Here is a 12,067-nt window from a genome sequence, read left to right as displayed (position 1 = left end):
GCACACTGTGCAAAGCACTTGGAGGGTCCTCCTGTTAATGCAGAAGTGCTTTAGCCTCCACTTCTCTGCATATTGTCTCTCTGGAGTAGGGCATCCTGTGCATACCTAATTGCCTGTGTAATGCCTCAGAGTGTTGTCACACACCCACTTGTAAAAAGCAAATGGAAACTAGTAGCTCTTAATAGCAGATTTATCCCCTTGACATCCTGGAAGAATTTAGATCAGATTAAGCACAAGAGGAGAAAGAAGAAAGGCTTTAGGAATAAGCAAAAAGGAGAGGGGGTTAGAGTTATGATTTGTTAAAGCTGAAGATAATTTTAGAACTGGGTTTGGAAGTCCCTTGCTCATAATCCTATTGTAACCTCTCCCCCTCTCCTTTATAGAATAATTGCTATAAATTGCATGTTTTCATGTCCACAAGGTTACTATAGGAATTGAGGACTTGCAGTGTTTTTTAAAGCTGGAGTGCATGATGTGGATTGGAAGTTACCTGTTGGAGCTTGGCACAGCATGTGTGGGTCTGTGTGAGGGGCTGCTGAAATGCCCCCCATGCTGGCAGACCCACTGGGGGCAGAGTGGGAATCACCCCCAAGCCAGGGCTGTGGCACAGCTGTGGCAGAGCTGTCACCTCCTGTGGCTCTGCCTGGGTGTTCCTCACCCTCCCCACTGGCCTCTCACAGGCTGCTTTCTGTGAGGTGGCCTTTAAACCATCCCCACTTTAACATCTTTCACTGGATCAGCTGGCTAAGTTAGTTCTTCCTGGAATTCATTAATAGTATAATATTTCTGTTTTGTAATCATATTTTCTCAGATTTAAGTCCCCTTTCATCTGGTCACAACTTACTTTAGTTTTCTGCCTGGGATGTGTGTGTCTTCTGTAGATCTCAATCTGAAGATGTCAGAATATCCCAATGGATCTGATACTTGTGATTTCTTCCCTTTTGTGTGTGTGTTTATAAATATGTCTAATTTATACTTCTCTGCTACAGCACTATGCAAATTATAGAGATGTATTTTTAAAGAAGGCACCATTTATGTGACTTTAAACCCTGAACTACTACTGTACTTAATTTTCAGATAGTGATTTTGATCTCCTTCCCAGATGTTTTGGGCACAGTAATTATTAGAATTATTTTCATCATTAGCAAAGGACAATTGAAGGAGACTATCAACAAACAGTTTTGTTTACATTTCAATTAAAGCTGTACATTTGTGGCATTACATTTATCACCAGATATTACAATAATGATAATGAAAGACAATAATGCTCTCAGTTGGGCTTTACTTGTGCAAAACTTTTGAACATGATGCATGACCTCTGAGCATGTCAGAGTCAGAACTTGGTTACCTCTGTAAGAAAAGTATGTACTCACCTGAGAACTCCTGGAGTGTGTTTTGCAGCAGGCATCATTCAGGATCTTGGGAAGATGCTCCCATGTTTGCATCTACAGGAAACAAAGGTATTGTCCACACTGGTGTGGAGCAGCTCATCAAATCCAACCAACCAGATTAAACAAACTGTAGTCCTTGGATACTAATATCTACAAGAGTTTTCATATCACATTTTTCATAGGGAAGATTGAAATTGCATTTCCAAAAAAAATTAGTATGACAGCTCTTCCTGATTTATTTCTTTGCAGTTAATTTTCAGTAAAAATGAAGCATGCACCAGGGAATGCATAGGCATAACAAGTGGTAAAATTCCAGGGACCTTTAGAGACTTTGATCTATCTCTGGTCCCTGGCATATTACAGGTTTGTGGAGATTTGAGGCAAATTTATTTTATTACTTCTACAGAGCCTCAGACTGAACTCTTCCACCATAGCCTGTGAGACAAAGGCCTTGACTCAAGCAGGGAACTTGCTGCTGGAGCTTGGTGTGTGGCTGCAGAGCAGGGGCTGCAGGATGTCCTGGAGCTTGGTGTGTGACTGCAGAATGTCCTGGAGCTTGGTGTGTGACTGCAGGATGTCCTGGAGCTTGGTGTGTGACTGCAGAATGTCCTGGAGCTTGGTGTGTGGCTGCAGAATGTCCTGGAGCTTGGTGTGTGACTGCAGAATGTCCTGGAGCTTGGTGTGGGGCTGCAGAGCAGGGGCTGCAGGATGTCCTGGAGCTTGGTGTGTGACTGCAGAATGTCCTGGAGCTTGGTGTGTGGCTGCAGAGCAGGGGCTGCAGGAATTGCTGCCACGAGGGAAGGGAAGGATCTGCCTGCCCCTCCTTCAGCCCAGGCATTAATGATGCCTCACTTCAGCAGGCAGCCATCTCATTATCTCTGTCAAGTCTCCTCTGCCCTTTTCCTTTCCTGTTCTTCTTTCTCCAAGTTTAGCAAGTAATTAAAAGAGTACAGTGGCTGAGGAGTGAAAAGGGAATTTTTCCAAATGCTGTTCCTTGTAAAGTGTAATCCATCGCCCACACCTCCCAGGGCAGTGATTGAAGATCTCCTCACATTTGTCTTACTTGAGATTTAAGCAAAATCATCTGCTGAGCATTTCAGTCTATCCATGTGCATTACAATCCATCCAGGCTCCCTGAAAAGAAAAATGGGAAAATAAGACATGGTTAATGTCCCGGGCTTTATGTGGAGAGAAGAGATTTCACATCAGGCACTAGAGGCTCCAGCCTATCTCCTGACTACACAGAGCTAATTAGCATGGAGAGCCCGTCCTTTTGTTGGATTAGCTCAGCCTGGGAAGGGCTCTGGGCTGGAGCAGCAGTGCAGGGAGCTGGGGCTGCCTGGCTGTGGCACTGCCTGGGGCTGCACTGTGTCCTGGCAGGGCAGGGCAGGGCAGGGGCTCCTCTTGGAAGCCCCCCAAAACCCAAGCCTTGCTTTGGCACAGCCACAGGTGAACAGAAGTTGTGCAGAGCTGCTCCTCACAACCACTGTCTCTCCACTTTTCTCTTTACTCTTCCTGTTCCTGCAGTACCATATGGAAGTAAGGGAATTACTTTGCTCTCTAAAGAAAGGAAGAAGAAACAAGTATTTTTATGTAGCAGAAATTTTTGTATTAACCTGTAGTTTGAAGAGCTGCACAGCACAGAGCAGATCTACTTCAGTTACTCAGCTCTGCTGTATGAAGCAATCAAGAGGCCAATCCTCCACCTGTATCCAGGCAGCTGATAAATCTCCCATTATTAACTTCACCTTTTTGATTTTTTTTTTTTTACATACATAATTCTGGCATCTAAACAACTCCTCTGCCTTTATTGAGTTTGACATACTGCAATTTCTCTCAAAATTAAGGCTTTGGGATCCCTGTTCACATACCAGGTTTCAACAAAAGGCTTTATAAAACAGCTGGCTTTAAAAGCTGAGTGATTGTCAGATGAGAAATGATTTGTACTTGAAACAGTCATAGAAGGTGAAGTTAGTAGTGACTCATTTTCTGGTTATGCCAAAAAATATTTCTGCAATCACTGAAATTCAAAAAATTTAGCATTTAATCTTTATTCGCATTACTGAGATTGGTTTTTCTGTTGAATAACTGCTGGATACTATTGCAAACAAAAGACTTGCTTTTTAAAACAGCTTTAAAATAAAACACAAATTCCTTGTGTTTGAAAAACCATGCTGCCTGTCTTCCTTGTGCCTCTGTATATCGTCTTTGCAGATGCTGGATTTTAGTGAGGGATATATAGATAACCTGATTAACAAGTATACAAAAGGCTAAATTAACTTTTAAATCTAGTATATTTTAGTTTCCTTTTTCTATGTTGTTACTGAGAAACCAAAATGATGAAAATGCACTGGATGTTCTGTGGGTTAGGCCTGGCTATAGGTGACAGGTTTGAAACTGGGTGTAGGTAGGAGGTGCTACTGAGCAGGATGCTCTGTATTAATCTTTGTCCTCAGGGGTTTTTATGAACAGTCTGAAAGAAAATGTAAATAGGGAGAGAGGGAGATTTGAAAGCAGAGATGTGCACTGAAAAAAAAGATGGAGGAAATGCATTTTATTCATTATGTACAGCTGTAAACTGGGAATAAAAGATTTTAGGCCAGGCTTGCCTGATTGCACTGAGAGAAGTGAAGCTGCTGAAAAGCTTGTGGAAGGTGTGAGCACATCATCATCATCATCATCATCGTGAGTTCTGGCTAACAGTCTGGGCTGCAGAGGACAGTGCCTGGCCTCCAGGTGTGCAGGGATGTGCTGCAGCAGTGGAAGGGCTGTTCTGGTGGTTGTCCCCAGGGTGGAACACAACACTGTGCCCAAGGGTGCTGCTCACAGTTCACAGTGGCACTGGGGGTTACAGCTTTGGGCAGCTTCGTTCCCAGAGAAGGCCAGAGATCTCCATTTATTCACGTTTGTGTTTGAAAATAGCAAAGTAGAACCAGAAGTGCTGCTTGAGTAGGGGGAAAGGGATGAGTAAGGCAGCGTTGATGGCTGTCACAGTTACCATGGCAACCCCTTGGCCACCGGTCGGGATGCCATCCCTGTTTATGTAACCATCACAGAACATATGCCACCACCACTAATTAAGCCAAGGTTGAGCCCAGAACCTCGAGCTCTGCCATACCTCTTTTTTTTCTGTATAAATTGCAGGGTTAAGCACTACAGGGAGCGTGGGGTCGCCTGTGTGACCATCCTGGGGACACCTGGCATCACCTTCCCCTCCTGGGCAGCAAGGAGGTGGCAGCAAGGCCAGGCTGTGCTCCTGAGCAATTCCCTCAGGCAGTGGAATGTGCTGGTGTGTCGTGGCCAGCCCCTGGAGACTGAGCCCAGGAGCTCAGAGGGAGCAGGGACAGAGCTTCGCTGCTGCCGTGCAGCTTGATGCTGCTGCTGTGGCTGTTGTCTCACACTGGTTCTTGTTATAAACAATTTACTTCCAAATGCCACAATGTTGCACATGGCAGGAATAAACCTCCCTCAAGACCCTGCAAGAGAGCAGGTAATAGCAGCCTGTCCCATTTCACTGGAATGGCAGTGACAAAAGGTAATTGCCCTGGGCTTGGTGTGGCTCCTGGTTGGCTTGCAGCAGCCCAGTTTGCTAATAAAGTATTCTGTCATAAAAATCTCGTTTGAAAGGCAAGGAATTCAGATGAGTGTGGTTCTGCTTTTACCTTCAGATCCCTGTGGACTGGTATTGAGTCATCTCAGCAGTACAAGAGTAGAAAATTCACATTGTTTTTTCTGGCTACAAAAGGCTTTGGATTCTCAGGATTCTGTCAAGCACAAGTAGGAAAATTTGTGTCTGGCAATCAGCTCCTTTAGGAAAACATTTCTATCTGTAAAGAAGAACAAAAGAAAGGGAATTGAATGTTGGTGGTGATTTTCTTTCTCTTTCCTTTGCTAGAGCTCGTTTGCTGTGCTTCAGCTTTGTTGTTTCCTGCTGTGTCCTGCTCCAGGAGCGAGCGCTGGCCGGGCTGCAAGCTCGGCATCCCCAGGTACGATCAGCAGCGCTGCGGGCCGCCCGACCAGGCAGGGGCTGCAGGGCCGGGCTCAGCCCTACGGCCCCAAGGAGCCACCTCTGGTGCCAGGCTGGGCCGGGCTCAGCCCTATGGCCCCGAGGAGCCACCTCTGGTGCCAGGCTGGGCTGGGCTCAGCCCTGGGGCGCTGAGGAGCCACCTCTGGTGCTGGGCCGGGCTGGGCTCGGCCCTGGGGCCCTGAGGAGCCACGTCTGGTGCCGGGCTGGGCTGAACCCTGTGGCTGCTCCTCGGGACCACTTCTGGTGCGGGGCTGGGTTGGGCTGGGCTCAGCCCTGCGGCTCTGCTGGGCCACGTCCAGTGCTGGGCTGGGCTGGGCTGGGCTCAGCCCTGCAGCCCTGAGGAGCTGCCTCTGGTGCCGGGCTCAGCCCTGCGGTTCTGTGCCCACCTCTGGTGTTAGGCTGGGCTCAGCCCAGCGGCCCTGAGAGCCACCCCTGGTGCTGGGCTGGCCGCATGCAGCTGCCGGCTCTGCCGGCTCTCCTGCCTGCTCTGCTGCCCGGAGCACACGGGCAGCGCTGGCAGCAATTTCCCGCCTGGAACAGCCCTCTCAGGTTCGTGCTTCCCCTTATTCCTCTTTCAGCACTGGCTAAAAATTATAGTGGTTTACACACTTGATAGGTATAAACATCTGTCTGTGAAAATGCAGGCTATTTCTTTTCTCATGGAGTAAATTGAGCAAATTCCCCAGCTGCAAAAACCAGTCATTGACTGTAAAGATAAAAACTAACACAGGATTTCTGTTGCATTTCCTTTCTGATTCTGTCCTTGATTGTATTTAATGATGCCTTCACTGCATAGTTTTCCATGTGTGGATTATTTTAAAGTATGGAATCAGATTTGGGAAACTAAAATAAATTACTGGGTTTTGCTGGGGTTTTTTTCCTGCCCTACATCTTGTCTCTTTTGGTAGCCTAAAAAGCTGATTACTGACTGTGGGATACCCCGGCTTTGGCTGTTAGTCCTTTTCTGTCCCCACGGAGGGCAAGGGCTCCACACAGAGCCCCCACAATGTGCCTGGAACATGGGGTGTTGTGGGCTGGCAGGCACAACACTTAATCATCAGAATAAGGAAAAAGTCAATTCTTATTATGTATGCCAAAAGCATCCAATGCCAGTACCTCCTAATTCCTTTTCTGAATTTCATCTAATGCTGGTGCTTTTTATCCCTAATAACATTCTTATCAGTGGTGGCTTGCCATTTCATGGGAATGGATTTTAGGCAAAGCATAAGTAGAATAAGCAAAGAAATTATCTGTTGTAAACTTCAACACTAGTAAACATTAATATCTTTAACCTTTTGACTTGGAGCTCATCATTCATTTCATTGCTCTGGCTTATGAGTGCAGATTAAAATTTCTTGCATTCATCTTGCTTGGTGAAGTAGCTTATTGGGATGAATAAATGACACCCTAATTAGAAGAGTAGCCTGAGTGAGAGTAAGCTGCTGGAACCAGCTTTGATGGTCAAAAAATTACCTGTAGCTAGTTTCTCAAGATTATCAAAGAGGCCCTCAAATTAGAATGTCTGTCTTTGATCATAGATGTGAGGAATGAGGCAAAATGAGTGCACCAAGCAGATGGCAGGGGGAGGAGATGGTTGCTGTGGAATGGAAAACTGGAGGAGTTTTTACAAAGATTCAGGCCCTTTCCAGGCATTGCTCTACCACATAGTGAATGAGACAGCAGTATAGGGCTTATTTTTATTTATATTTTCCACCATAAAATAGTAATATATGTGTCTTTAAAAGTTAAATTGATTAGGTTATTTTTAAAGAAAAATCCCTCTTCTATCATTCCTCTGTAACCTTACCCTGATTTTTCTAGCCTGTAGTGTGCCAAGCTTCAAACAGTACTAATCTTTAGTAATCTCTTTCCACCTGGCTTCCTTACTTGGCTGATTCCCACTGCCTGTCCTGGCTGTGGCTGTGGGTTTGTCCTGCAGGACCTGTGGGTGTGGCCCAGCCCCTGACAGGGTCAAACATGAAGTCACAAAAGGTACAAATGGGATGGCCCAGGACTGAGTGACAAGTCTGGGACAGAGTGACAAAGTGTGGGAGGAGGAGAGGAAGGCCTGACCTTACCTGGGAGATCTCAGTGCTCCTGCACCCTGGGGTGATTTTGCTGGCTCAAGCTGAAACCACAGACAAGCAGGATCTGGTAAGAGGAGGAGCAGTCAGCCCCAGCCCTCAGCCTGCCCAGACTGCTCCAGTGGCCAGCACAGGGAACAATCTGCTAATGAGCAAATCCTCTTCTCCACTGAAAGGGTTAATGCTGCTGTCAAACTCTGAAATTGGGAGCTTTGGGTTCTCCCCACCTCGTACAACTGTCATGGCTCATCCCATGTATAAATGTCTGCTTGTTCCTCTGAATCCACTGACCCCTTGATCTCAGTGCCAGCTTCTTTCAGGAAGTGTTTTATGTGGAATAATTTTCTTTTTGGAGATGTAAATATGCTGCATTGGGTTTATTGCTTTTTTTTTTTGAGACAGACACTAAATGGGAACACCCAGTCTGTCTTCTTTATGTGACAGATCATTTAATATACCATTACATTATTTTGTCTCAATTCTGAACTAAACTATCCTAATCTTTTTGTTTCACTGAAGGGATGAAAAGCTTTCCATATTAAAATATTTTTGTGGCTGTTTTATGCAGCATTTCTTCCTGAGAAGTCATAAATAGAACTGAGTGCAATACTCAGTAAATCATGTCATTGATTTTCTCACACAGAAGGCATGTAATCTGCTGGTAGCCTGGCCTTTGCTGTGACACCATTTGCATGCCCTGCCATTAGGAATTGGAGAGAACTTCTTAAAAGCTTAAAATAAAATTGTGCCATTTCTTTTTTGCCCATTGGTTCATGGTTTGGTAGGAAGAGCAGGTTTCCTTCCCAGAAGTGATGATGAAGAGCAGGTGCCTTTACCATGTGCTGTACTGATGCCTGGTCCTGATAAGGGGCTGTAATTTTGCACAGCTCAGCCACCTGGCTCCTGAATTTCTCCACAATTCTTGGCTCTGCACAGTCCAGCCCTGCTGTGCTGTTGCTGTAATTTATGGGTTATTTTTAATACCTCATTTTTTTATAACGGCTCGTGGCAGTTTATTTTTAAACTTAATCCTGCCAAGTCTTTATTTAATGACTCCTAAGGTTCCCAGGGGGGACTGGGACCACTGGAGGGTGCCCCCTGTGCTGCAGCCTCGGTGTTGTAGCTGATCCTGCCCTGGCTGTGAGCCAGCCCCTCCTTCCTGAGTTACCTGCCCTGATACTTCCCTGTGTCTTTGGTGCCTGTTTAGTCACTTCTTGCCCATCCTTTCCAATGCTGTTTTGTATTTTGCTATCCACAAGTTATTTGCTAAACTGAAATGGGGGTTTTGCACTTGTGGGTTTTGCACTTGTGGGTTTTGCTGCCTCGGGTGTTCAGCACTCAGATCTTTGGAGCCAGGCTGCAGGAGTGCAAGAGAGAGAAGCTGAGGCAAACAGAAGTTGCAGAATTGCTGAACTCCACAATCCAGGGGTGATCCACCCTGTTTTCCTTCTCCAGCTGTGCTCAGCAGAAGGATAACCACAGCTGTTCCCAGCTCTCTGACTGTAAGAGCACTATAATGTTTCTCAGGTATTGCTTTTTTGTTTATTGTGAGCAGCCTCTGGAGAGGTTTGGTAAAGTTCATTCTTCTCCACGAGTGTTTGCATGTGCTTAAACAAAAGGAAAAAGATCAAAGGGCAGAATTTCAAGTGAGCCCAGGAAGGGTAAATCAAAGATAATTAGATTGGTCAAGATACACTCAAACAGGTGCACTTCTAAAATGCTGTGAAGGGCTTAATTCTCATAGTTTTCCTTAAATAAAGTAGGGAGAAACTGAAATGCACTGAAATTGAGGATGCTTTTTTGAAATTATAATTATTGTGCTTTTTTCCTGTCAGCTGATATGTACACCCATAATTTGCTGCTAAATCTTAGAATGTTGTACAGCCATTTTCAGAAAGCAAACAATTTATAGTTTGGCTTACCTCATTTTTTTAAAAGTAGAAAATAAAATCGATTTTCCATGTAAATAAAAAAGTATTTCTAAAGAATGTACTGTACTGCTGTGTCTGAGTGATCATAAGAATTTATATATGGTCTAAATGGACCAAATAAATTTAAAATTTTATTAATGCTAAATTATTTCTTTTTCCAAAAGGAAAAACATCTCCAGTTTAGAATGTCAAAAATTCTTATTATTGGAACACGTAAGAGTCCCTTTTCAAATACCTGCCTTGGCTGGCCCCTCAGCACCAAAGGGCAGAGCTTGGCCTTGTTACAGCTCTGTGTGTTCCAGTGTGGTGATGCAGAATCCATTCAGAGTACCTGGGCACATCCTGAGGATATTCCTTGCCTTTTCCTTGCTCTGTGGCATTATCTCTTTGGGTTAGGTAAATTGCACAGAAATGCCTGTTTTCTTCTGAAGCATCACAGATTGTTTAGCCTTGGGCAGGTTTTTTCTCCAGTTTGTTGGTTATTTCCATCCGGTTTTATCCTTGCAAGTTTTAGGGAAGAAAAAAAACTCCCATATTTAAGATTTTCCTTCACTTACTTAGTATTTTGAAATACTTATGTCATTTGAGCTGTTTTTAAAGAAGAGAAAATACAGTGGGAAACATTAAAACAGGAAAAAAAATCCTATCTGCAGCAAGATAAAACTTCTTTTTTAACAAAAGTGGTAATGCCCAGCATTTATGGAAATGTCCATCTGTGCTCTCTGCCAGAGTCAGTGCTCTGGCTTGGTACTGCAGTGAGCTGATATTTAGCAAATATCCTTCACTTTGGGAAAAAGTAGTGCCAGCCCATAGTGCTTCTTGTATTCTTTAGTTCCTTGGCTTTTCCTGGCCCAGGCTGAGTGAGGGGAGTGCTGGACACTCCCTGGGAGCATTCCCACAGCCACTGCCCCCCAGGCAGGACCTGCACGAGGGTCGGTTCTAAAACAGTCTCTTCAAATGTTTATGATTGCATTAAAATTTAAAAGAAACAGAAATCAAATCCTGGCAGAGAATAGCCATCCCTTTTTCCTGCTGTGTGAGACTTGCACTGTTGTTTATGATGATCAGTGACTGTCCAGATGCCTCTAAGTGGTTCAGACAAACCACAAAGCCGTGGTGGTTTTGTGGCCTTTGGGCACTCCCATATAGGAAGCCCAGGTTGAATTCCCACTGCTGATTTTTTCAGTCTGAGGACAGGCCTGGCAGTGGGGAGAGGTTTGTGGTTGTGCAGCAGCCCTGACTGGACTGGTGCCCAAGAAGGCTGATCAATGCAGTTTATTCTGCAGCATAAAAATTGCAGCCCCATTGTCAGGGCCAGCAGCACTAAAGGTACATGGGTTTTCCCTGGAGGAGGACAAACCAAAGGAACCCTGTGCCAAGATGTGGTGATCCCAGAGGAGACCAGAGGGTGCTGGTCCCAGCTCAGGAGCCTTTCAGTGGGGGGAGATTTCTGCAGCACACAGCATTGCAAGCACATGTCTAATAGGTGCATTCATTTTCATATGCTCTTCATTGAGCAGGCCTGATTAATTAGTGCGTGTCACCATCTGGTACTTACAGAGACTATTCATTTTTAAAATGTTGAAATTGTAGGGAATGTTGCACACCAATTAAGTTCTTTTTAATTGGATTATTTTAGTATAAAGTATTACTGGAGAAGGCCTTCATTGTGATTCAGCCAGCATGCATCCAAAGGAGACCTGCCAGCCTGAAATTACCTAGAACAAAGGCAAAATGCCTGAAATGCATGTTTATTACTATCTTCATGCACTCAGCAAAGATGATGTCAACAAATAAAAGCTCCACAGAGACATTTCTGCATTGCTCTGCAAGCTTCCTGACATGAGGGTATCTCAGCTGATCCCTGCTTCATCTTTGCACTGCAACTCCAAATCTGTCATCTTCTCCCTCTGACCTGAAAACTGAAATATGCTTTTTCCTTCCTGACTGCTTGATACCAACTCAACAGGGCAAGGCTGAGCCCTCCTGTGCACAGCTGTGTACCTGCTGGAATGAGGGGCATTAGTCTCACATACCCAAAGAATGATTTGGCCTTTAAGGTTGATAAATAATCTGTGCTGACTCAACCATTCAGTGAATGAAGTGTCACGATCTGCTGTTGGGAGCAGAAGTTGTCTGTCTGTGGTTGCTCCTGATACTGACTCACTGGGTGAATTTTAGTTCCTTAACGTCACTGCACTGCAGTGGTTCCCTCTATAAATTGTGAATAGTTCTGTTTACCAACTTACATAAAAGGCTTTGAGATACAGGGATGAAATGCAGACTGTTGATGTCACGTATTTGCTATTAATACTTTCTTTACAAAGCTGATGCTGTTTTTTAAGTAACATCTTGTCATTGCTTTGGTTTTGCATGGATTGAGCGTCTTCAAATAAGTTTTGACATCTGAACTACTCATTTCAGAAGAGCCAGGAGCTCTGCAGGGTGCACATTCATGTTCCTTAGCAGGCACATGGAGTGTCAGTGGAAGCAGGGAAGGTAGGGAAGAAAAGACAGCAGGTCACCTGCAGCTGGAGAGATCTGAGGCGTGACTGCCTGGATCTCTCATTGCCCTGCTTTGTTTTGGAGGTAGTATAGGAATCCAGCAATGTCAGGGTGATTTTTTCCTTGTCT

The 12,067-nt window shown here is 44.8% G+C and overlaps 1 protein-coding gene across 6 annotated transcripts in view; it reads left to right on the top strand.

The window, feature by feature from the left end:
* PEAK1 (pseudopodium enriched atypical kinase 1) overlaps positions 1-12,067 on the top strand; it is a 111,697-nt gene that overhangs the window by 59,232 nt on the left and 40,398 nt on the right. For 4 of the 6 annotated variants that reach the window (XM_071441792.1, XM_071441788.1, XM_071441793.1 and 1 more), the window contains one exon: positions 5,287-5,377. The exons of the other annotated variants lie outside the window; for them this stretch is intronic. The gene's annotated coding sequence lies outside the window, so the exon portion shown is untranslated. The remainder of the gene's footprint in view (positions 1-5,286; positions 5,378-12,067) is intronic. 6 annotated transcript variants of the gene reach the window in all.

This window comes from Agelaius tricolor, unplaced genomic scaffold (genome assembly GCF_023055355.1).
Source record: "Agelaius tricolor isolate 1412-34295 unplaced genomic scaffold, bAgeTri1.0.p SCAF_16, whole genome shotgun sequence".
Classification (NCBI taxonomy): Eukaryota; Metazoa; Chordata; class Aves; order Passeriformes; family Icteridae; genus Agelaius; species Agelaius tricolor.
This window is presented reverse-complemented; position numbering and strand designations above follow the sequence as displayed.